General features: G+C 32.6%; 1 long non-coding RNA gene and 1 pseudogene across 2 annotated transcripts; one reads left to right on the top strand and one right to left on the bottom strand.

Annotated features, from left to right (window-relative positions):
- Window positions 1-456: 456 nt before the first annotated feature.
- Window positions 457-1481, bottom strand: LOC148878312 (putative pectinesterase/pectinesterase inhibitor 41 pseudogene; annotated as a pseudogene). The gene is made up of 2 exons (XR_016107741.1): window positions 1418-1481; window positions 457-1335 (listed from the first exon to the last, which is right to left on the bottom strand). The product of XR_016107741.1 is annotated as a putative pectinesterase/pectinesterase inhibitor 41 pseudogene (transcript).
- Window positions 1482-3516: 2035 nt separating this feature from the next.
- LOC148878311 (uncharacterized) lies at window positions 3517-24163 on the top strand. Its single transcript, XR_016105807.1, has 5 exons — window positions 3517-3650; window positions 20896-21014; window positions 21161-21400; window positions 21482-21595; window positions 23403-24163. It is a non-coding gene; the product is annotated as an uncharacterized LOC148878311 (long non-coding RNA).
- Window positions 24164-25276: the final 1113 nt, after the last annotated feature.

The raw sequence follows: 25276 nt of genomic DNA, 5'->3' as shown, positions 1-25276 counted from the left end.
GAGTCTCTGAGAAGAAGAACAGTCCACAACTTCTGAGAAGAAGAACTCTCGTACCTTCGTCTGATAAGAAGAACGGCCGGGTGCATATCAAGACTGTTCCCTTCGTCTGAGGAGAAGAAGAGCAGTCCGAATACAGTCCGCAATTTCTCACCGGCCGCTGCTTCTCTCATCGTCTAAGAAGAAGAACCGTCGGATTACTGCCTCTCTCATCGACATTCGGAATATTGCGTCTCCCATCTGAGAAAACCAAAAACCCTAACTGTTTGAGACAGCTTCTCACCCAAGAGCACACCCGTGAGAACACATTCGACACAGGTATTAAATACATTTGACAGGTGTGTCCGTGTGAGCATAGGTCACCAGTGAGCAATCCCTTCCCCAGCCATCAACAATCAAGATAAGGCATAGGGTTATGAACTCTTGTGCTTAATTAGTAGTTAAGGCTTTAAAAGATCATTAAAACATTAGAACGTATTCTTCATTCAGCTATTATGAATTGAAGGATTAGCATCTCTGTTTAATTAACTAAAACGATCGATACAAAACAAGAGGCAAAAGGATGAACAATAGAAGTAAAACCCATCTCAGACTCAGAGTGTTTTTCACAGCTAGCCTCCATTCCTGTGGCAGGTAACCAATAGTCACCTACTACAAAATTAGAGACAGTGAAATCGGCTGCGTCTGTGTCATCTATCTCATGGTAACCGGGCCAAGTAACTCTGTCTGTTGTCACTGCTCCGGGCCCTGTATTGTTGTATTCTGCGTAGTAGAGCGTGCTCAGTGCAAAGTCACCAGACCATTCTCTCCAACCAGTGGGATCTATAAAACTATCAATGAAAGATTGCATATACACAGTCCTGGAGTATTCTTTCCATGGCCGCCCCAGATAAGATCTTGTGGTGCCATTGCTAGAAGCCAAGTCTGGAGCTGCCATAATTTTACAGTTGTGAATGGAAATTCCGGTGTTCTGATTTGGGTCTGTTCTGCCTTGGTTCGTGAGAGCATTGAACTGGCCTTGCATCGGCAGCCGAGCATATATGTTGCAGTCTTGGAAAACAGCGGCAGTGTTTCCGAATATGAAGTCCACAGTTCCATATATATCACATTCCCTGTAGAACTGCCTAAGGGAATGGGTGTATAAGGTATCCTGGTAGCCTTCGAAGCTGCAACTGTAGAAGGTCGACATGTCTCCTCCATTCCGAACCACCACTGCCTGGTGCTTGATTGCCCCTGCAGTGTTGCGAGCCGTTATATTTATAGCGACGAACCCCTGTCCAACTACAGCTGCTTTCCCTCTGGCCTTTGCTTCAATAACCAGAGATGGACTTGCTTTCGCTGCTACGAATTTGGGTCCAAGAGTGAGTTGTTGTGAAGGAAGGAAAGATGATTTCTCCTCTTTCTCTCTCGCTCAGAGTACACTCTCCAGTCTCGACACTCTCGCTCATTCGGCTTGCTGTGCCATTTTGGGTGCCTAAGGGCATTTCAGTCAAAAAATTTGTTTAACAGGTTGAGTCACCATTTAGGGGCAGTTTAGTCATAAAATATTCATTTAGGTTGACGTGGACAATTTGGGTCATTCAGCTTTAACGGTTGGTGAGTTTTTGACGTTTCAAAAAGTTGTGGGTTTAAGAGAATTCGGAAAAACTGATGATGGGTTTTGGACATTTTCCCTTTAATAAATATATAATTAGTGATTATATTTAATAGTTAATGTTATTATAAATAACTAGATATTTACTTTAATTTTACTTTAAATTAAAACTATAAATATTGTTATTAAAAAATACTGTTAACAAATTTAGTAACCCAATTTTAATAATTACTGATTATTATAGTAATTTAATAAATATATAATTAGTGATTATAATTAATAATTACTGTTATTATAAATATTGTTAAATAGATATTTAGTTAAATTAAAATTATAAATACTGTTAATAAATATAGTAATTATTGTTATATTCAAAATAATTAAAAATGTTATTAAAAGTATTGTTAATAAATTATTTAATAAAATATTATAATTATTGACTATTACTAATAAATACTATTAATTTAATTTAATTTTGGTAATTATTAGTTTAATGAATATTGTTAATAAATCCTATTCATAAATTTAATAATTATTGTTATATTAAAAATAACTAAATAATATTATTAAAACTATCATTAATGATTATTTAATTAAATAGTATAATTACTTACTATTATTGATAAATGTTGTTAATAACGTTTTGACAACCGAGTCTTTGACCGTTTACTTCGAACGGATGGCCCGTTTTGACAACAAAAATTACAAGCAAAAAATTATGGAAGCATTCTGGCCACCGGTTTTCAGGTTGGTTCGATCATCCGATTCGTTCTGACAACAAAAATTATAGGCAAAAAAATGAGTTTGTGAGGTCCATTAAGTAGTATCATACATATGTGTTATGTCATTTGAGTGTGTGACTCATACGACCCAAAAACGGAACCATTTTGGCCACCGATTTTTGGATCGACGGTTTGGTCGTCCGGTTCGAACGGACGGATCGTTCTGACAACAAAAAATTATAAGCAAAAATTTATGGAACCGTTTTGGCCACTAGTTTTCAGGTCAGCGGTTTGATCGTCTAGTTTGAATGGATAGTCTGTTCTGACAACAAAAATTACAAGCAAAAAATTGAGTGTGTGAAGTCCTTTGAGCAGTATTATACATGTTATGTCATTCGAGCGTATGACTCATATGACCCAAAAATGGAACCATTCTGGCCACCGATTTTTGGGTCGACGTTTCGATCGTCTGGTTTGAATGGACAACACCATTATAACAACAAAAATTAAAAAAAAAAAAAAACAACTAAAAACCATTGAATGGGTCAATGAGTTGACAGTTCGACCACTCAGGTCAATGGATCGTTTACCGATTCAATGATTTTTGGCCAGGGACCAGGATTGGGGTAAAATGGAACTGGTTTCCTGGACAGTTTTCAATAAAAAAAAATGGATGACCCATTCTAACAACAAAAATTACATGCAAAAAATTGAGTGTGTGAGGTCCATTAAGCCTTACCATACATGTTATGTCACGAGCGTGTGACTTATACAACCTGAAAATGGAACCGTTCTAGCCACTAGTTTTTGGGTCAATAGTTCAACTGTTCAGTTTGAACAGATGGCCCATTCAGATAATAAAAATTAAAAAAAAAATGAAAAAATGACCAAAAACCATTGAATGGGTCAATGGTTCAACCGCCTGGGTCAACGGATCATTGACCGATTCAACGACTTTTTGCTACAGACCGAGATTAGGATAAAATGGAACCGATTGCCTAGATGGCCAATTAAAAAAATAAAAAACAGCAAAAAACCATTGAACAAGTCAACAGGTCAATAATTTGACTGCATAGATCAATGAATCATTAACCGATTCAATGATTTTTGGCCAAAGACCAAGTCAAAGGGTCAACAAGTTGACGGTTCTATTCCAGCCCCTGCTACTACTTATATTTATATCAAGAGGGATCAGGTGGATACATGCATGGTATTAATGGAGTGGACAGATTTGCATAAAATCTACCCATGCCAATAGGCCCAGTACCACATGGACCACGTTGATGCAAATTATTGGTGGGTGAGGATGGATACGCATGGATATGATGCATTCATTGGTATAATTTCTGCTTTCTGAATTTATTTTATCAAATTTTCCAAGATTTCAAAATTTGTCATTAATGTTAATTTGTCCTAATTACAGTTGGAATTGTTTCTTCACTCCCAACCTGCAGAGTTGGGGCTAGTTTTATTTTTTTATTTAACCATCATATTAATATTTTTTTTTGCCTAAAAAATCATTCATGTTCAATTGATATACATATTTTGGGATTAAAAAATAGAAAATTCAAAATTATAAATATAATTTAGTTTATGTCTTAAATGATATTTATATTACTAAAATAATTTCTTTTAATAGATTGAAAGTAGGGTGTTCACAATTTGGTTAACTGAATTAGTATTATCGGTTTTTGGAAAACCGGTAATCGAAGCCAAACCAAAGAAAATCGATTAATTGGTTGATTGGTTCAGTTAACTACCAATTTATTTTGTCAGTTTTTTTTATATTTATAATATATATTATAAATAAATATATAATAAAAATACTAGAAATACATATAAAACATTATATTATAAATAATAAATAATATATATATATATAGCGAGCGAGAGAGAGAGATGCATGTATTGTATGTATATGCACTCATTTATGCATATACCAGTCGGTCATCATTAGTTTGGTTTTTTGATTTTTCAGTTTTTAATGACCACCTCAATTGAAAGCTTAAAATATTGTTAATTTGATGTATTCTTACTTACGCTATTGATGATTGTAATACATCTCTTCATATGAACTACTAGTGGGGATCCATACGATGTATGGGAAAATCTAAAAGATTGAATAATTTTATTTACTATTAATTAATTGATAAATTAATAATCAAAATTTGTTGTTAATTAACAAAAAGTATTCAAGGTTATTGTTAATGTTTAAAATTTTAATAATTGTATTTTCATTTAATGTTGATTTACAAAAATAATTATTGTTAATTTAATATGAACAAATATTTTGAATAAATTTAATTTTATTAATCATTTGTAATAATTTTAATAACTATTATTATTTTCATTATTTTTAAATAAAATTTTGATTGACATTAAATGAATAAAAATAATTACAAAAGGTAACATTTTTATTAATTTCATTAATAATTAACAATCATATAGGAATGGCAACGGGGCGGGGCACCCATCCCTGTCCCCACCTCGTAGTCAATATACTCTACCCCATCCCTACCCCGTCTCTAGTGTCAGGCAAGTCCAAAATGTTATTTTATGAAAATGTAGTTTGTGAAAGTATTTGAAAATTTTATTATGTTTGTGTAATTATGGAGATTTACTGAAAATTATTTTAAATTTTTATTAGGTAGTTTACTAATAAAATTACACTAACTATTCTTTTTTTTCAATATAAATTAATTAATAATTTTATTTTCCAACATTATAATATTTGATTCCCCATTTGCATTCGGTTATTAACTGTAATAATAGCAATAACTAAAATTTTATACTTTTTGATAATTGTTAAATATAATTCTCAATTTTATAGAAATTGGTTAAAGAGTTTTTAATTTTTATAAAATGTTGTTAATTAACATGAATATAACAATATGTACACAAAATACTTTAAAAAGTCATGATGAGTTAATTAATAGTAATATTTATTAATTTTGATAATTTACTAACCGTATTTATTAACTTTTGGTAATAGCACTATTTAATACTCATTGAATATGGGTTGGATTAAATATTAACCATATTTAACTATTTATTAATTAATATGATTTTTTTTATGAGAGATACTAGATATAGATTAGGAGGAGAGATTTTAGGAATTGATTGGGGAGCGGGGTAACATGATATGTTCCTAATGGCTTAGAGGAAATACCTTATGAGAGAGATTCCAGGAATATTTTTAGGTAGTTGAGTTGGGAATGGTGGCATGGCTTAATGGGAGTAGTGGAAAGGGGAGAGGAGAGAGAGTCAAGGAGAATGTTGGGTGGGGTAATGGAGCATGCGATGCATGGGCTTTATTAAGCGAAAGCTAAACAATAGAAATACATAAGAGTATATAATTGTTTTATATTTTAACTTTTTAATAACCAATTCGATAGAACTCGATCCGAGTTGATTGGTTTTCTAGTATTTTTCGTTTGACATTGGTTCAGCAACTTTTCAACCTGACCAAGTCAGTTCAATTTTGGTCTAGCCATTTGTAAACCGACCAAAATTGAACTGGCCCGACCATAGATATATATTAATATTTTTTATTTTAAATATGATTTTTTTAATACTGTAAAGTGAGAAAATTCCCATATTTCTTAGTATTAAAATATTTTATATAATAAGTTTAATTCTTTTTACTTTATTTTTAATAATACCACTGTAATTTATTAAATTTAAATTTAATTTTTAAGCTTAAATCTTTAGAACAAATAAACCAAATCGAAAATAGACCAAAACCGATACAACCCGAGTTGGCGGGTTTTCACTAATGGTGAGTTAGTTTTAGGTGACAAACTCTCGACCTGATCAAGTCAATTTGGTAAGCAACACAACATGCAACTGAATTGAACCAATCCATGAACACTCCCAATTTTAGCTAAATTAATATTTTAATCTCCAATAATTATTAAAAATTTATAGCAAAAATACACAGCTATTGAAAATAAATTTATAATGAAGATACAATTACTAAATTTTAATCAATAAATTATAAAATATATATAATAACTAAAAATAAACTTATAACAAAAATACAATAAATTAAATTTCAAAAGTTAAATAATAATTGTTTAATCTCCAATAATTATTGACCAATTTTTGTTAAATAAAAAACAAAAATATATTTATAAATAATTATTGAAAATATATTTATCAAAAAAATACAATAAATAATTACTAAATATATAATAAATATAAATTTTAGTACATATAACTATATAATAAATATACACTATTATTGCAAAATTTTTACTAATAAATATTAAATTTCTGAAAGTTATTTTCTATATTTATTAATTGATATAAGTGAAATTAGTTATTTACAATATTAAAATATTAAATTATTATTAATTTGGATATTATAAAATCTACTATAATTATTTTTCTTCTTTTAAGATTTTTTTTTTTAATTTATTACTTGATTTCTTTGTTTTAACTATTTAAAATTTAGTCATGTTAAATACTTCATAATTTAAATATTTAAATAATATGTAAAATATTTAAAATTTTCATTATTTGAATTTTATTTATTTTAAAGTTAATACATAATATGAAATATTTTGTTATATAATTATTTAGCTAATTTTGATGTTTTCTTATTTATGATATTTAGTTATTGAAATGTTTAAGTAATGTTTTATTTTTTTTTATATTAAGTTTTTCTTATTTGAATAACATTTAAATTGAATAATTCAAAAAGTTATAGTTTATATTATTACTACATAATTTCATGATAAATTTTGTAAAAATATAGTTATTAATATTTTTAATATTATTAAATTTATTATAATTAATTTTTATGTTTTGAATAAATATTTTAAAGTTAGTATGTAATTTTGTTATAATATTTAAATAATTCTGAAATTTTTAATTGAAACTTTCTTTATATAGATGTAGATAAAAAGTGGGGGAGAGGATAAATAGGAATTAGAGATAGTTTAGGAGGGAATTTTTGTACTAAATTAGAGATAAATTAAGAGATAAATAGGAGTTAGAGATAATTTAGAGATAAAAAGGAATAAGAGACAATTTAGGAGAAAGTGGGGGAAAGTAGTGCCACTTAGCTAAACATTATAAAAGCAAATCCCACTTTCTTTATGATTGTCATGAATAGTTAAACCTATGTTATTTCCTTATTGGTTTAATGGGTAATTATGTAGAACTAAAAAACTAAAAAATTCAAAAAAACAGAAAATTAGGAAAAGGGGTTTGAAGCAGGGAGAGGCATGGTGAATAGATAGATTAAAGTATGCATTTATTATGTGTTTATAATTTATTGATAATGCTTTTTCGAAAAAACTATTCATAATTATTTGAACCTTAAATTTAGTATTACTAATGTATTTATGGGTTTTATGAGAGTTTCCCAAATGTATCTAACATTATCCATATATTTGCACTGTTGTATATTTGCTTGAACCAAAGTAGGGTCCATGTAATAATTACACGTTGAAGAATTACTACTAAGTAATATCTACTCTCCTCTATACTACCCCAATTAAAACATGCCACTTGTCCCCACCCCATGTGAGTAAGTGTTTTAAAACTTCGCAATTGCTACGCAAGCATTAATCCCTAATTACATACTATTTTTTATAAAACACCTATTTTTATGCATAAGTTAAACTTTTTATTTTTGAACAATAAATCTTGTATGGTTACCCTTACCCACAAAAGACATTTCTTCCCCTTTTATCTCCTCTTTGTGGTGTAAACCAGTTAACCGGTTGCTGTTTAGTGTTCACTGCGTTTCTTTAGCAGAGAAAAACGACAAAACTAGTTGCTGTTTAAGCCTAAGATCCAGGGTCTCAAAGCTGTACAGTGGGAAATGGGATCTGCTCCTCACAAATGGGCGCCTTACATACACATCCACTGTGCATTAGGAATATCTCCCCTAAATAATAATTAATAAATACGGGAGATGTTCCCAATGCATGGTAGGATGTGCATATGAGATGCCAGGTGTGAGAAGTAGATCCGGTCTCATACAGTGGCCCAAGCTTGAACAGATCCAATGACTTAGGCTGAACGACAAATCAAATTAGTAATTCTGGTGGCTTCTTCCCCCCATAGGGACCACATTTCATTTTTATTTGACATAATACATCACTTTCAGCAACAATCTGGAAACTCTTCTTAATGGTAGGGTGGTGGGAGCCAAACATTCAAATCGAATATTTATACATTTTATTTATTTTATATATAAATAATTTATATATTTATATACTTCATGTAAATAAAACATTTATTAATTACCTAAAATAATTAATTTATCAAATTCGAATTAAATCAAATATTCAAATATTTAATAGAATTTAAATTCAAATATTAATTTTCAATAATCATGAGATATCGAATCGAATTCAGATATTAAATTTTCTAATTAGATTCAAATTCGAATATTGTCTAGTTCAATTCAAAAAATGATTCATTTACACCTCTAAGAGGAGAAAAGGAGAAGAATAATGTTTTGTATTTTTAGAAAAATATTTATATATAAAAATAATTACCACCTATTAAAAATTGATGAAAGAATAGATGTGTGTAAAAATAGCTGAATTATTAATTATTGAGGCACGAGTGAGTGGTGAGTGGTGACGAGTCACCCACATGGACAGTATTAAATATTAATGGGGCATTTGCCATTTGGTTTATTGGCGGGTTGTAATAGGCCAGCAACTTTTATACTTTATTTTTACCAAAAGAGTATAAAAAAAATTGTACTTAATTTCTTATCTGTAAAATAGCTTCCATAAATTTCTTATAATTGACAATAGGTCTGATGGGAGCTACTTTTTCATTTTCATGGCTAACTTGCAATAAATCCAATTCGTACACATGCATGGATGGTACGTAGGACCTATGTTTTCATTGTTTTAATAGAGCTAGCATAACATATGGTCATGGACAAGCAAGTCATAGGTGGTGAGGCCCAGATGTTGTGTGTCAGATGGAAACGGACAGAAATGCCAGACTTCCCTAGGGGGATGCATGTGGAATGGATTAATGGATGGGTGGCAATAAAACGAGTTTTTCATAAGTTATTCGAGCTTGACTTAGTTCGATTTTAATCAATTTCGAGTCTAATTCAGTGGTTCAATTGTTAAACGAGCTGAATTTGAGTCTAGTAGAGCTCAACTCATGAGGTTTGCGAGTTGACTTGAATATATATAATAAAATTATAGAAAATAATATATATCATAAAAATATTATAATTATTAATTATTATTATAATTTTTAATTTTTTAAATATAAAATATATATATATATATATAAATTTTTATTTTTATAAAATATATTTATAATAAAATATTTTTATAAAATATAAAATGAGCCGAGCTGAACCAAACTCGAGCTTATGAAATCTTGACTTGAGCCGAGCTTGAGCCTGATACTATTCAGCTCGACTTAACTCCAATCCACCCCTAGTGGCTCCCTACTTCTATTTATGCATGCAACTCGCCTAAGTTGGGCATACTAAGGCCGGATATATAACTACATGTCTATTTTTATTCGGGCATACTATTATTTTTTATGTATAATAGTAAATAATTTTTATAATTCTTATTTTTTTGTATGTAAAATAAAAACATTATTTATATGAATATTTTTACTTTTTATATGTATAATAATAAATCATTTTTTATAATTCTTAATTTTTGTATGTAAAATAAAAAATATATTTATATATGTATATTTTCTTATTTTTTAGAAAAAAACTTGACTTGTAATCTAGCTCGAACCGAGCTCGAACTTGTGAGCTTTGGACCAAGCCGAGCTTGAACTCAAGTCTCTAGCTCGAATCAAGCTTGAGCCTAACACGGTTTGAACGAGCCGAGCTCGAGCTCAAGTCTCTAGCTCGAGTCAAGCTTGAGCCTAATACGGTTTCAACAAATCGAGCTCGAATAGCCATGTATTCAGCTCAGCTTGAATCCACCTCTAGTGGAATCTATAGAACCACCATGTTGCATTTGTTCATTGATTGTGGAAGTTGGGCTATGTTTGGTTGTAGTGTAATTTTATTTGCACTAATACAAATGCATGGGATTGCAAATGAAAAAAAATGCAAATTCTCATTTAATTTTGTTTTGGCTTTTACTTTATTCTATTTCATGTCTTAATTTACTTCATTTATAATGCAATCAAACAAAATAAGCTAAATTTTAAAATAAAAATAAGTCAGAATTGCACTACCAAAGTTTTGCATCATGCAAATTTATTTGCATTGCAACTAAACACAGCCTTGGTTACATTTAAGAAGGTGTAATTAGGTAGTTCACAAGCTTGCAAGATATGCCACATCTTATACTATTTAGACTTAGTTTGGAAGGAGTAAAAGTGTAAATATATACAGATATATAGAGTGTAAAACCTTGTATTTTGTATTATTTTGCATGTATTTGTGCTCTACATATTTGTTTTTGTACTCCTTCCAAATTAAGCTTTTAGTAACTTTTTGCCCCCCCCCCCCAATATTTTAAAAAATGACCTAGAACTTAAATCGTCCTTGCCACTGGTTTCTGGGATAACCCACTTTAACAAAAATAAATAAATAAATAAAAACAACAATCAAAATAAAAAAGGCCAAAGATCATTGAATAGGTCAAGTGGGTTGACGGTTCAATCGCCGAGTCAACGAGTCATTGACCAATTCAACGGTTTTTGGCTAGGGATTAGGTTTAGGGTAAAACAGAACCGGTTGCCTAGACGGTTCCCAGGCTGAACGGTCCGACCATCTGGATCAACAAAGGTTCAAAAACATTGCTCCCCCCTTTCATTCAAATTAATGACTTTGACAACCCTTTTATTATTTGAGAAAGGCAATTTTGCCCTCGAACTATAAAAAGGGCCAATTTAGACCCTAGACTTCAAAAATAAGGCCAATCTTAAGCAAATAATGTCCAGTGTTAGTAACGTAATTCACAATCCACTAAACTGTTTTACCCTAAACCTAGTCACACCAACATTTCCTATTATTTTATTCATTATTTAATGGATTGTCAATGACATTACTAACACTAGATGTTCTTTGTTCACGGTTAGCCTTGCTTTTGAAGTCTAAGTTCTAAATTTGCCCTCTTTGAATTTGAGAGCAAAGTTACCTTTCTCGAACAATACAAGGATTGTCCGAGTCGAGCTGTTAACCCCCTTTCATTCATACATCTTTTTGTGGGGAGTGATTTGTAACTTTGTTCTTACATTCTATAAGTATGTGAATATGTTGAGGGCATTCAGTCACATATCAGAAATATTTTCCTAATTTAACATATAAATATGGAAAATATTGTTAAATATAAACATGGAAAATCTCTTGAGTTCGGTATGCGAGGAGTTTTTTTTTTTTCTATTTTAATTTTTTGGGTCAAGTATACTGCAACTCAATGCAGAATTCTAAATTATAACCCCCCATAGTCTACTAGTAGCCCCCCTATAAACCGCATCCTACCCATGGATTTGGCATCAATAGATAAATATTTTAAAGAACAAAATATTTAACATAACTATATTTTAAGTAGTTAAAATAAAGAAAGTATGCAATAAATTAAAAAAATCTAAAAAGTAGAAAAATAATTATAACATAATATTGAAATTAATAATAATTTAATATTTTTATATAATATTGTAAATAACTAATTTCACTTATATCAAGTAATAATTCAAGAAAATAACTTTCAAAAATATTAAAATTTATTAATAATATTTTAAACTCTTAATTTGTATTTATTATATAATTATATATACCAAATTTAATACTTATTGTATTTCAGTAATTATTTATTATTTTTGTGATAAATGTATTTTTAATGATTATGTATAAATTTATTTTGTTTTGTTATTTAACAGAAAACTTTCAATAATTATTAGAGATTGAACTACTATTATTGAAAATTTTAAATTTAATTTATTGTATTTATTGTGTTTTTGTTATAACTTATTGATTAATATTTATTAAAGATTAAACTATTATTTGGGATTATACTATTTATTAACTAAGATAATATATTTTTAGTACTTATTGTATTTTTTATTATCAATATATTTTCAATAATTTTGCATTTTTGCTATAAATTTTCAATAATTATTGGAGATTAAACTATTATTGTTTATCAAAGGTGAGACTATTAATTTAGTAGAAATTGTGAGTGTTCATGAGTTGGTTCGGTTCAGTCGTAGGTTATGTAACCAACCAATCTGACCTGGTCAGGTTGGGGAGTTGGTCAGTTGAAACCAACTGACTTTTTATGAAAACCAACCCACTCAAGTTGTATCGGTTTGGATTAATTTTTTTGTTTGGTCAATCGGTTCAAAAGATTTAAACTTAAAAATTTAATTTAATTTTAAAAATTACAATGCAATTATTAAAAAATTAAATTTAAAAATTAGATTTATGATAAAAAACATTTTAGACTAAGAAATATGGGACATTTCCCACTTTTCCATATTAAAAATTATATTTAAAATATAAAATATTAATATATATCCATGGTTAGGTCGTTCAATTTTGGTCGGTTTACAAATGGCCAAATTGAAATTGATCCAACTTGGTCGAATTGAGAAACTTTTTTGCCAAAGCCAACCTAAAATACTCGAAAACCGACCAACTCGGGTCAAGTTGATCGGTTTCATCAGTTTGACGAATAAACCTAACTGAAATTAATTATTATTATTTTTGTATTATAAAAAATTTATTAAAAATATTATACAAAATATGAATAATTATTAATTATTTTAGAAGTTGAAAATATAAAACAATTATGTACTTTTATGTGTTTCTATTAGGGTCATTTACTAGAATACACCTTATAGTTTTACATATTTACTTAAACCTACCTTATAGTTTTCATTTTACTAAAACATCCCATATATTTTACAACTTATTTATTTAATCAACCTTTCATTAAGGAGAGTTTGTTTTGCCATTAGGCCCATGATTTTTTATTCCAAAAATACCTTTAACACTTTTTTGTATAGAAAACAAATTGACTAAATATATCCAATAGAGTATTGCCTGTGTCTTATTAAGGGCAAAAATGGTATTTTTATTTTTATTTTCACTTGAAAGAAGAAGAAGAAGAAGTAGAAGAAGAATTGCTTACTGTATTAGAGAAGTAATACAGGTTTGAAGAGAAGAAAAGAGAGAGAGAGAGAGAGAGAGAGAAGAAGAAGAAGAAGAAGAAGAAGAAGAAGAAGAAGAAGAAGAGTGAAGAGAGGAGAAAAGAAAGAAGGGATTCAGTGGTTAATGATATGCCGCCTCATACACCTCTTTATTTATAGCTTTAGGTTCCCTACAAGAATAGAAAATAAACAAAAATTAGAAACAATAAGGCCAACCAGCCCAACTTAAAAGAAATTAGAAATAACTAGGTATAGGTATAAAACCACATACACTAGAGCTTGAGTGTGGGTATGGAAATCCACACTCATGGCTAACCAATTATTTCTTCACTACCCCTCAAGTTGGGAGTAGATATTTGTCATGCCCAACTTGCGTAAATCTGTCTCCAATATGCTTTTTTGGCTACTTTGGTGGAGAAATTAGCTAACTGCATGTCTGAGGCAATGTATGGAAGGCATACTTCTTGAGATGCGACTAGCTCTCAAATAAAATGTCTATCAACCTTGATATGCTTAGTCCTATCATGCTGTATTGGGTTATGGGCAATATTAAGTGCAGCTTGATTATCACAATACAACATCAGAGGCTTCTCATAATCAACCTCCAACTCATTAAGCAAGGATCTCATCCATAACACTTCTGCAACACCATTGGCCATGGATCTTTGTTCTACTTCTCCACTGGAGCGATGAACAACATTTTGTTTCTTGCTTCTCCAAGAAACAAGATTTCTCCCCACAAATGCACAATATCCAAAGGTAGACCTCCTATCATCAACACATCCATCCCAACCCGCATTTGTATACACTTCCATTTTCATATGACATTTATTCTTGAAGAGTATACCTCTCCCTAGACATCTCTTTAAGTATGCAAGGATCCTTTCTACTGCAAGGAAATGGGTGGTTCTAGGAGAATGCATGTATTGATTGACAACACTAACAATATAAGAAATATTTAATCGGGTTAGACAAAGATAAAGAAGTTTCCCAACCAACCTTTGGTATATAGCCCTGTCCTCAAGGAGTTCTCCACTTTTTGCACTTATCTTATGGTTAGGCTCAATGAGAGTATCAGTGGGTTTCACTTCTATCTTGTTAGTTTCTTCCAATAAGTCTAGAACATACTTCCTTTGGGAGATGAAAATGCCATGCTTAGATCAAGCTACCTCAATTCCTAGGAAATAGTGTAACTTTCCTAAGCTTTTCACTTAAAATTCCTTGTGAATGTGTTGTTTAAAGGTTTCAATTTCACTAGTGTCACTTCCTATTATCACAATGTCATTTACATAGACTACAAGTAGAGTTAGGGAATGACCTATCTTCTTAAAAAAGAGACTGTGATTTGACTGAGCCCGTATGTCCGAATTTGTTCAAAGCCAATCTAAACCTATTAAACCAAGCTCTCAGGGATTGTTTTAGCCCATACAATGCCTTCTTCAAAAGGCAAACTTTATTTCATGCTTCTGTACTATAAAAACTAGGGGTAATTCCATGTATACTTCCTCTTGCAAGTCTCCATTAAGGAAGGCATTCTTAACATCCAACTGAAATAGTGGTCATAAGAAGTTCGCAGCAATGGATAAAAGAACTCTGATAGTGTTCATTTTTGCAACAGGTGCAAAGGTTTCTGTATAGTCTATGACATATGTTTGTGTGAATCCCTTTGCAACCAATCTGGCCTTATACCTCTTTATAGTACCATCAACATTATATTTCATAGTAAACACCCATCTACATCCAGCAGGTTTCTTCCCTTCAAGCTGGTTAACTAGTTCCCATGTGTTTTTCTTGACAAGAGCATCCATCTCCACTTGCATTGCTTCCTTCCATTCAGGTGTCAAAAGAGCTTCTTGCACTTTTCTAGGTATAGGAATAGTAGAAATAGATGCCCAATAAGATTTGTAGGATTCTAAGAGACAATTATAGGAAACGAACATGGAGATGTAATGGGCAATAGATGAGGTGCAATGGCACTTCCTTTTATGAATATCAATTGAAAGATCAAGGTCATCTGTCGGTGAAGGTTGAACATCTATAACAATGGAATCAACAGTGGAAGTAGTAGTAGTGTTTGGATTTGGAGTTGTAGAAGATGTTGGAATTGGCCTGGATTGCTGTTGAGTACAAGAATCAACCTGCCTCACAACCTTATGTGATACACTTTCAACTCCCTGCGTTTTTGACAACTTTCTTCTCAACTCCCCTCTAGTAATCGGGACAAGTAAAGAACTCTTGGAGCTGAAATTGAAATCTCTTCTTCACTATTCTCCCACTGAGGAGAAGTCTTATGATAGAAAGACATATCCTCAAAGAATGTGACATCCATGAACATAAAACGCTTCCCTGAAATTGACTCATAACAACAATATCCCTTTTGATTTTGTGCATACCCAAGGAAAATACACTTAGTGGCTTTGGGATCAAACTTGGAGCGATGAGGTCCAAAATTTTGAACAAAAGAAGTACACCCAAAAGTTTTGAGGGGAATTGTGAATAGGTCCTTATCTGGATATAGAAGACTGAACGGGGTTTGCATGTTTAGGACCTGTGAAGGAACCCTATTAATGAGGTATATAGTTGTATGGATTGTATCTCCCCAAAAGCGTATGAGAAAATTGGAGTTGAGCATGATGCTTCTGGCTACCTCTAAAATATGCTTGCTTTTTCTCTCAGCAACCCCGTTTTGTTGAGGTGTGTGAGAACATGTGCTCTGATGAATGATCCCATGATCAAGGAGTTAGGGTGCCAAGGATTTCGCAAAGTATTCCTTGGCATTATTAGATCTAAGAATCTTGATATTGGTTTCAAATTGACTTAGGATTATCTGATGGAAAGCTTGGGTCAGAGAGGGGACTTCATCTCGAGAATGCATAAGATAGACATATGAAAAACAGGTATAGTCATCAACAAATAATAAAAAATATCTGTACCCCCCATGGTGGGAGTATGGTAGGGCCCCCAAACATCGGTATACACAATCTCAAAAGGAATGTTGCTTCTTTTATTACTTAAAGGATAAGATCTACTATGTTTTGCAAATTCACAATTTTCACATTTTAACCCATACACTTCTACTGACTCAAACAAGTTTGGAAAAAGACTCTTTAAAGAGCCAAAAGATAAATGGCCTAAGCGGTTGTGCCAAAGCATAATCTTACTACAAAACTGAGAAACAAACAATTTCCCTGCTTCACTTTGCTCCCCCTATGAATGTTCCAGTAGGCAGACTCCATTCATCTCATGGCTAATCCTAATCAACTTCTTCGTTTCTAAATCTTGAAAATACACTGATCAAGAAAAAAAAATTACCAAACAGTTTTGATTTTTAGTAATACTACTAATTGAAAGTAAGTAAGCACTAAGATTGAGAACATGCAAAACTAAGGATAGGGTGATGGTATCTGATAATCTAATGTCTCCCTTGCCAGAAATTGGTACAAAAAAGCCATCAACAATAGAAACTTTTTTCTCTCCTAGAGGATAAACAATAGGTGCTAAATAAAGTAGATATGTTGGTTATATGATCTGAAGCACCTAAATCTATTACCTAAGAAGGTCTAATATTACTTGGGATAAAATCATGGCAAGCAGAAGCTCTTGTACCAATATGAGCAAGGGCTAAAGTAGGCTATTGAGCAGATGTAGGTTAAGCTGAATTACTAAATTCATTTTCTAGTTGAGTTAGAGCAGCTCAGACTGCAGCTAGGGTATCTAGAGGAGTGCCTCTTGTTCCTGATGAAGTTGTACTATCAGTATTGACAACCATATTAGCATTTCCCTTTCTTATTTCTGAGCTTTGCTGGAACTAGATGAGGGTGAAACTTCAAACAGGTGTCCTTAGCATGTTTAGGTTTCTTGTAGTGTTCATATACTAAGTCCTTCTTAGCTTCTTTCTTCTCCTTATCCCCCTAGGTTTAGTACAGGTGTCCTGTACTAATTGATATCAGTCCTGAGATTTTCTATCCATACCTCTGAATAACAAAGTCCTTTTGAATATCAATCTCAAGAAAATGTACTTACTTTATGAAGAAAAATGCCAAAAAAACTGATTGCTACGTTCAGTCTTCAAACTTGGTCAATCGATTACTACCAACACCTTGAGTCTTGATCAAAGAACCAAGAAAAAGCTTATTGGCACCTCTAATCTTGATCAAGAATCGACTTTGATCACTTAATTCTTGCCTGATTCTTCCTGATTACAAGAAGCACTCTCCAATCTTAGGGCAACTACTAAAGCCTTCTTGCAACCTCCAAGAATCGGCCGAAGTAAGGATCTTTCTGAACTTTCAACCCTAAACAATTCTCATGTGATCGGCTGAATTAAATTCACATGAGAAACCCTAGATCGAAGGCTTTGATACCAATTTGAAAGAAGAAGAAGATTTGTTTACTATATTAGAGAAGTAATACAAGTCCGAAGAGAAGAAGAAGAAGAAGAGAGAGAGAGAGAGAGAGAGAGAGAGGAGAAGAAGAAGAAGATGAAGAATAGTGAAGAGAGGAGAATATAAAAAAGGGGTTCAGTGGAACTAGATGAGGGTGAAACTTCCAACAGGTGTCCTTAGGATGTTTAGGTTTCTTGTAGTGTTCATATACTAAGTCCTTAGCTTCTTTCTTCTCCTTATCCCCCTAGGTTTAGGTACAACTATTGCCAAGGCTGATTTGGATGCCTATTGCTGCAACATAACATTTCTCCAAGTTTCTTCACTATGCACTAGGGAATAGGCTAGTGATAAAGTCACACTATCTCTTGTCAACAACTACTGTCTCACAATGTCATATTCAGAATTCAGACTAGCTAGGAACTCAAAAACTCTGTTAGTTTCAACCTGCTTTCTATATGTTTGTGCATCTTTCAGACTCTCCCACTTAGTTGTTTCAAGATGATCAATTTTATGCCATAGGGATTTTAAGGTTGAAAAATAAACAGAGACTTGTTTCTTTCCTTACCTTAGATTTTTAACCTCACATTTTAGCTCATAAGCCCTAGCAACATTAAGGGGCTTAGAGTAGGTTTCCTTTATAACATCCCATATTCCCTTAGTTGTTTTGGCCCACAAGTAGTTTCGGTTGATGTGTGGTTGCATAGAGTTGCATAGCCATGTCATCACCAAAAAGTTTTCTTGGACCCACCTAGCATAAGTGAGGTCCTACTTATAGGGTTCCTTCACATCTCTAGAAGGAAGTTCAATTTTCCTCTATCTCAATAGCCATCATGGCTGATTGGGCCCATTCTATGTAGTTTGATCAATCAAACTTAACAGTTGTAATCTAAAATGTGTTTTCAGTGATGTTACCTGAACCACTAGTCCCAAAAGCACCTTCCCCTTGGTTCTTGTATTCCACTCTAAGTTAAGAAGAGGCTTTAAAAAACTGTATTTCAAGGCTGATAACAGCTGACCTAGGACAATGATTTTGCAGTTAGATAGCAATCAACTACTATCCTGGGATTGATATCAGTCCTGTACTAATTGATATCAGTCATGAGATTTTCTATCCATACCTCTGAATAACAAAGTCCTTTTGAATATCAATCTCAAGAAAATGTACTTACTTTATGAAGAAAAATGCCCAAAAAACTGATTGCTACATTCAGTCTTCAAACTTGATCAATCGATTATTGTCAACACCTTGAGTCTTGATCAAAGAACCAAGAAAAAGCTTATCGGCACCTCTAGTCTTGATCAAGAATCGATTTTGATCACTCAATTCTTGTCTGATTCTTCTTGATTACAAGAAGCACTCTCCAATCTTAGGACAGCTGCTAAAGCCTTCTTGCAACCTCCAAGAATCAGCCGAAGTAAGGATCTTTCTGAACTTTCAACCCTAAACAATTCTCATGTGATCAGCTGAATTAAATTCACATGAGAAACCCTAGATCGAAGGCTTTGATACCAATTTGAAAGAAGAAGAAGAATTGTTTACTATATTAGAGAAATAATACAAGTCCGAAGAGAAGAAGAAGAAGAAGAAAAAGAGAGAGAGAGAGAGAGAGAGAGAGAGAGGAGAAGAAGAAGAAGAAGAAGAATAGTGAAGAGAGGAGAAAATAAAAAAGGGGTTCAGTGGTTAATGATCTCCCCCCCCCCAATGCACTTATTTATTTATAGCTTTAGGTTCATAGAAAACAAAAATTAGAAACAATAAGGTCAGCTGGCCCAACTTAAAAGAAATTAGAAACTTCTAATAAAAGAAATTAGAAACTACTAATAATAGAAATTAGAAACTAGGTGTGGGTATGAAACCACACACTAGAGTCTGAGTGTGGGTATGAAACCCCATACTCGTGGCTAATCAATTCGAAATCGAATTTTCGAATACCATTGACACCCCTATTGGCATGTTTTAAAAGTTTATGTATTGAATTGTCAGATTTTAAAGTTCGGAGATGAAAATGGCACTAGTATTAATTGGGAATTTTTCCTTTTTTTGGGCTAATAAGATTGTTAATTGTTCTGAAAAAGCAAATAGGGTGGAAGAGAGGAGTTAACATCCTTGAATAGACGTCTGTGAAGGAATATCCAAAACCCAAGACAAATTTAATTTGAAAGGAAGATGATGAAGCGGGAATTGGAAGGAGCGGGAGAAGAAGAAAACAGAAAAGCACTATAGTTCCTATTTTTAGTTTCCATCTATCCAATCTAAACTTCTTTTTATTGGGAGAATCCAAAATCATTTCCTATAATTTCGGCTAAGTGGCTAAGAATCCAAAATAATATCTGTTTAGCGTAAAAAAGAAAAAGTCAAATATGTTTTATTATTAGAACAACTCCTTTTAAGGGTTGGTTTATTAGAGAAAACAAAGCAACGACAACGAAGAAGACGTTTAGATGTATTACATTACGTTCATTACTCATTGGTGAGTACTCAATTATGTAGGTTTTGAAAAAATTAGGGTAAAATACAAAAACCTTTCCTGAGTTTTCTGACAATTATAAAAATTTCTCCTATATTTTCATTTTAACAAAAACCTCTCCTGTACTTTTTAGAAAATATGTAACTATCTTCCTTTCTTAATTGAAAATCCGATTTAATGTGCTTGTTTTTTATAAATGCCTATTTTGCCCTTATGCCTAGATGTAGATTTATTAAAATATCCTTCAAAACACTATTTATTTTTTCTCGAGAACTCAGGACCAGAGTCGTCAGTCTTCTCTCATGTAAAAGACAAAAATTTCCTTACTTGATTAAATTTTCAAAACATGCCCCTCCTCATCACCCATGATCTCCGTCATACATTATGTATTCTTCTTCTTTGTCCTTTAATTTGCCCTCCATTAGAGATGTTTGCACCAAAAAGAAAAAGCAAAGTTACGATTTTGTTCATTTTTAGTATTATTGGATGGATGGTTCAGGGATGTAAGTATAACGGATGCATTATAAATGAAAGGCGTGTGTGGTGGAATCACTCTAGGTTTATTTGATTTTGATATTTGTTTCTCTATCTGAACCAAATATGTGCAGAGGAGCTATCATCTCCGATTTCATTGATGTGAAGCATAGTCATAATTTGGCATTGCAAGACCTCTAATCGGAATTTGACACCATCTCCAGTCTCATGGGCTTCGACTTCAGCGACAAAGGTTCTTCTTCTTCTTCTTCTTCTTCTTCTTCTTCTTCTTCTTCGATCCATCAACCGAGCAAAGGTGAGAATCATCTTCTAAACAGTTAGGCTTTGGTTGGTTTTGAGTGTTTTCAACAGCAAAATGTATTTTCTCTTGGAATGTAGGAACTGGTGATAAGACAAAAAATGAGCATAATTGGAGCAGATCAAAGCAAGGGTAAAAACAGCCAAAAATAATATTTACAAGTTGGTCCAGAGCTGTAACAAATACTTATGCTAATGGTCTAATAGACGTTGTAGTGGTTAGAATAGGCCATCTATTAGAGAAATGACAAAGCTAGTTTCTCAAGCTTGGTGTCAAAGCTTGTGGTTGCAATGGTTTGTCTTATACTCTCAATTACACAGGTAATTCAAAATTTTTTAATTTCACCTATATGTGTTAATTTGATTATGGTGTTCTAAATTTTGACGAAACGTTGATTACAGAGCACAGAGGGGATTTAGATCTTCATTACTGCCTACCAGAAGCACAGAAGATACTTAATTACAGAGCACTTGATCTCCAAAAATTCTACTAAAATGCTTCCGTTTACTATAATGGTGGGTTTCGTACCGTTGCCAATCCAGTAAAACATTTTCAAGACACGCTAAGGAGACTCTAGAATTGATTAAGGCCAGGGGTATGAGATGGATATGGCGAACAAAAGACAGTAAAACAAACTTGAGAGAGAGAGAAGGCTGGCGGATTTGGTTCTAAGAAAATAAACAGTATTTTGGAGGGTATTTTAATAAATTTATATCTAAATAGATAGACATAAGGGCAAAATAGGCATTTAAAAAAACATGCAAATTAAATCAGCTTTTCAACCAAGGGAGGTAGTTGCATATTTTCTAAAATGTACAGGGGAGATTTCTATTAAAATGAAAATACAAGGGAGGTTTTAATGATTATCAAAAAACTCAGGGGAGGTTTTTGTATTTTACCCAAAAAATTATAAAAGAAATCGAGAAAGTTGGAATGGGGATCTTGAAAGAAAATGAGGATGGATGAAGGGGAAGGTGGGTAACACGTGGAATGCTTTACTAGTCTACACTCGTGTGTGATGCATGGGCATTGTTAAGAGAACTAAAAGCGGAAAGAAGCTTGTAAGTGGAGATCCGTATGGGTAATGTTAAAAGATTTTGACACAAAAGGAGCCAACATTGCAATTTTGATAGGCCCAATTCAAGCCCAACCAGCTGGCCCATAAAACTCAGGCCTAACCTAAACTTAGGTTAGGCATGGGGTTGAGACCTTGGGTAGCCCGAACCTCAACATTGCAATTTTGAAAAAACCAACTGAAACCAAACCAAAAATTTGGTTAATTGAATTGGTCAGTTCGACTTCGATTTGATATTTTTAAAAAATCGATAGTTCCAGTTTGGTTTCTATTAACCGAACCAGTCAGTATATATATATATATATATATATTATAGTTTTATTTTTATATTTTAAAAAATCAAATACCTTTATACCCCTTCTTTCTTCTTTTTACGAATTAACCTAAACCTAATCCCTTTCTTTCTCATTTCTCTCTCGCAATCTCTCATCTCTCTTTAAAATATATATATATATATATATATATATATATATATATATATATATATATATATTATAGTTTTATTTTTATATTTTAAAAAATTGAATACCTTTATACCCCTTCTTTCTTCTTTCTACGAATTAACCTAAACCTAATCCCTTTCTTTCTCAATTCTCTCTCGCAATCTCTCATCTCTCTTTTTCTTCCCCAACGGGAAAAAGCCTAGACCGACGGTGACGGACGACCTCCAGCCAATCGACGGTCTTTCAATTACTATAATATATATATATATTATAGTTTTATTTTTATATTTTAAAAAATTGAATACCTTTATACCCCTTCTTTCTTCTTTCTACGAATTAACCTAAACCTAATCCCTTTCTTTCTCAATTCTCTCTCGCAATCTCTCATCTCTCTTTTTCTTCCCCAACGGGAAAAAGCCTAGACCGACGGTGACGGACGACCTCCAGCCAATCGACGGTCTTTCAATTACTCTCTCTCAGTTCTCACTCAGTCTCTCTTCTCTCTTCGTCTTCCCCAACGGGAAAAAGCCCACACTAACAGATGGCCTCCGACCAACCAACGGTCTCTCAGTCTCTCATCTCATCTCACTTCAGGTGACAGCCAACAACAACCTCCAACCAGTCCGACACCGGCAAATCACCACCTCTTTTAGGTTTTTTTTTTTTTTTGTATTTTTAGAATGAATGAATGTTTGTTGCATTTTTCATTTCAACTTGAATGAATTTTTTTTTGGACTATTAGAATTTAGAAATTTAAATGAATGAATGATAGTATATTTTTCATTCTTTGTGTTGCAAACACAGAAGTAGTAGACACACTCGTAGGCGAGCCTAACCACCGCGGCCGGTAGCAGCATGTTATGGACACACCGTCCGGCAGCACACTGCTGCACAGCCATAGGCAGCATCACACACAGTAGGCCGTACAGCAGCACGCACCGCCCAGCAGCGCGCAGCACATACCGCACGGCAGTAGCACTAGATAGCAACACGCGTTGCATGACAACAACACGCACCACACGGCAGCAGCATTGTGAGATGCGCATACCGCCTGCACCGCCCTGCAGCAACAGTAGAGTGGGGCCCACACTACAGCTCATCAGGGTGGGTCCACACTTATTTTATCACAACAGTCCTACTCGCCAACTTGCCGCCAGCTACATCATTCCTCATCCCTTATCCTTATCTTATCTTATCTTCTTAAGTAAGAGTTGTGTTGCCATTAGGAGTGGGTAATTAGGAGTTTGAGTTTGAGTTGGATTACCCTAGCCTAGCCGAATCCAACAAGGAATTTCCTTTTGTAATCTCCTATTTAAGGAGCTACGAATTGAAGTAAAGGCATTGAATTTTCGATCAAGGAAAGAGCTTAGGAGAGTTAAGGTGATCTCTTAGACAAATCACCCTCTAGTTCGCCACAATCGGGTCAGCACACAAAGGGAAGGGCAAGGGAAGGCTAGGAGTTTTCCCCGTGGACCGCCCCGTGATGAGATCCTACGCCCGGGCCCATAACACTTTGGGACTGTTAGAATTAATGAATGAATGAATGTTTATATTTCTTTCCTAAACAGTAGTATATTTTTCATTTTTTTGGATTGTTAAGACATAGAATAAATGAATGATTAAATGCTTTTTTTGGAATAAATAGTAGTCTAGTTTTGGATTTTCTATTTGCATAAATAACAAAGATGATTCTTGATTTAACATGGAAAGTTAGAGATGAGATGATTCCTGATTTTATGTTTATTTTTGTCTTAAATTGACATAAATCGTATGTGTATTTTTTCTGATTTTATGGAAAATTTGGATTTTTGGCTTAAATAATGTCTATTTTTTCTAATTAAACATATGCTTTTTTTATTTATCAGATATGTCAAGTACGGGGGATAACAATACAATGACATAAAGTCAAAGCGCCAATCATCTAATTAGAACCACAAGCATAAACCCATCTCCTGCACTTTCAACTAATGCAGGCAATTCATCTTTTCTAACTACTTCAGAGATTGATTCAAAAGTTTGTACCACTTCTAGAAAAAAAAAATCTTGGGTGTGGGATCATTTTACTAAACTTAATTGTAAGAACAAAAGTGAACAAAGGGCAGAGTGTAACTATTGTGGTAAAGACCTAACTTGTCCATCTACAAATGATACTAGTTTCTTAAGTAATCACTTGTCTAGATGTAAACAGTATCCCCTTAATAATATAGACAAGCGACAAGATTTTGGAAGCTTTATTTCAAAGTTCTAAAGAGGGTAGCATCACACCATCACTTATGCCTTACAAGTTTGACGAAGGTGAATGTAGAAAGGAACTTGCTATAATGCTTATTGTAGATGAATTACCTTTTAAGCAAGATTTGTAGTTCCTTCACGCCACATAATAGCTATAGATTGTTATAGTCTTTATGTAGAAGAGAAGAAAATGTTGAAATAATTTTTTAAAAAACTATCATCAAGGGTTTTCCTCACTATAGACACACGGACATTATCTCAAAACCTTAATTATATGTATGTCAGTGCTCATTTCATTGACGATGAATGGAAATTGCACAAAAAAAATTAAAATTTTGTCCAATTTCTAGTCATTCAAGAGAGATAATTGGTAAGGCCACTGAGAGGTGTTTACTTGATTGGGGCATTGAAAGAGTGTTCAGTGTAATGATGGACAATGCAAATTA

This window comes from Nelumbo lutea, chromosome 1, assembly GCF_056320005.1.
Source record: "Nelumbo lutea isolate HS-2025 chromosome 1, American lotus-T2T, whole genome shotgun sequence".
Lineage (NCBI taxonomy): Eukaryota > Viridiplantae > Streptophyta > Magnoliopsida > Proteales > Nelumbonaceae > Nelumbo > Nelumbo lutea.
This window is presented reverse-complemented; position numbering and strand designations above follow the sequence as displayed.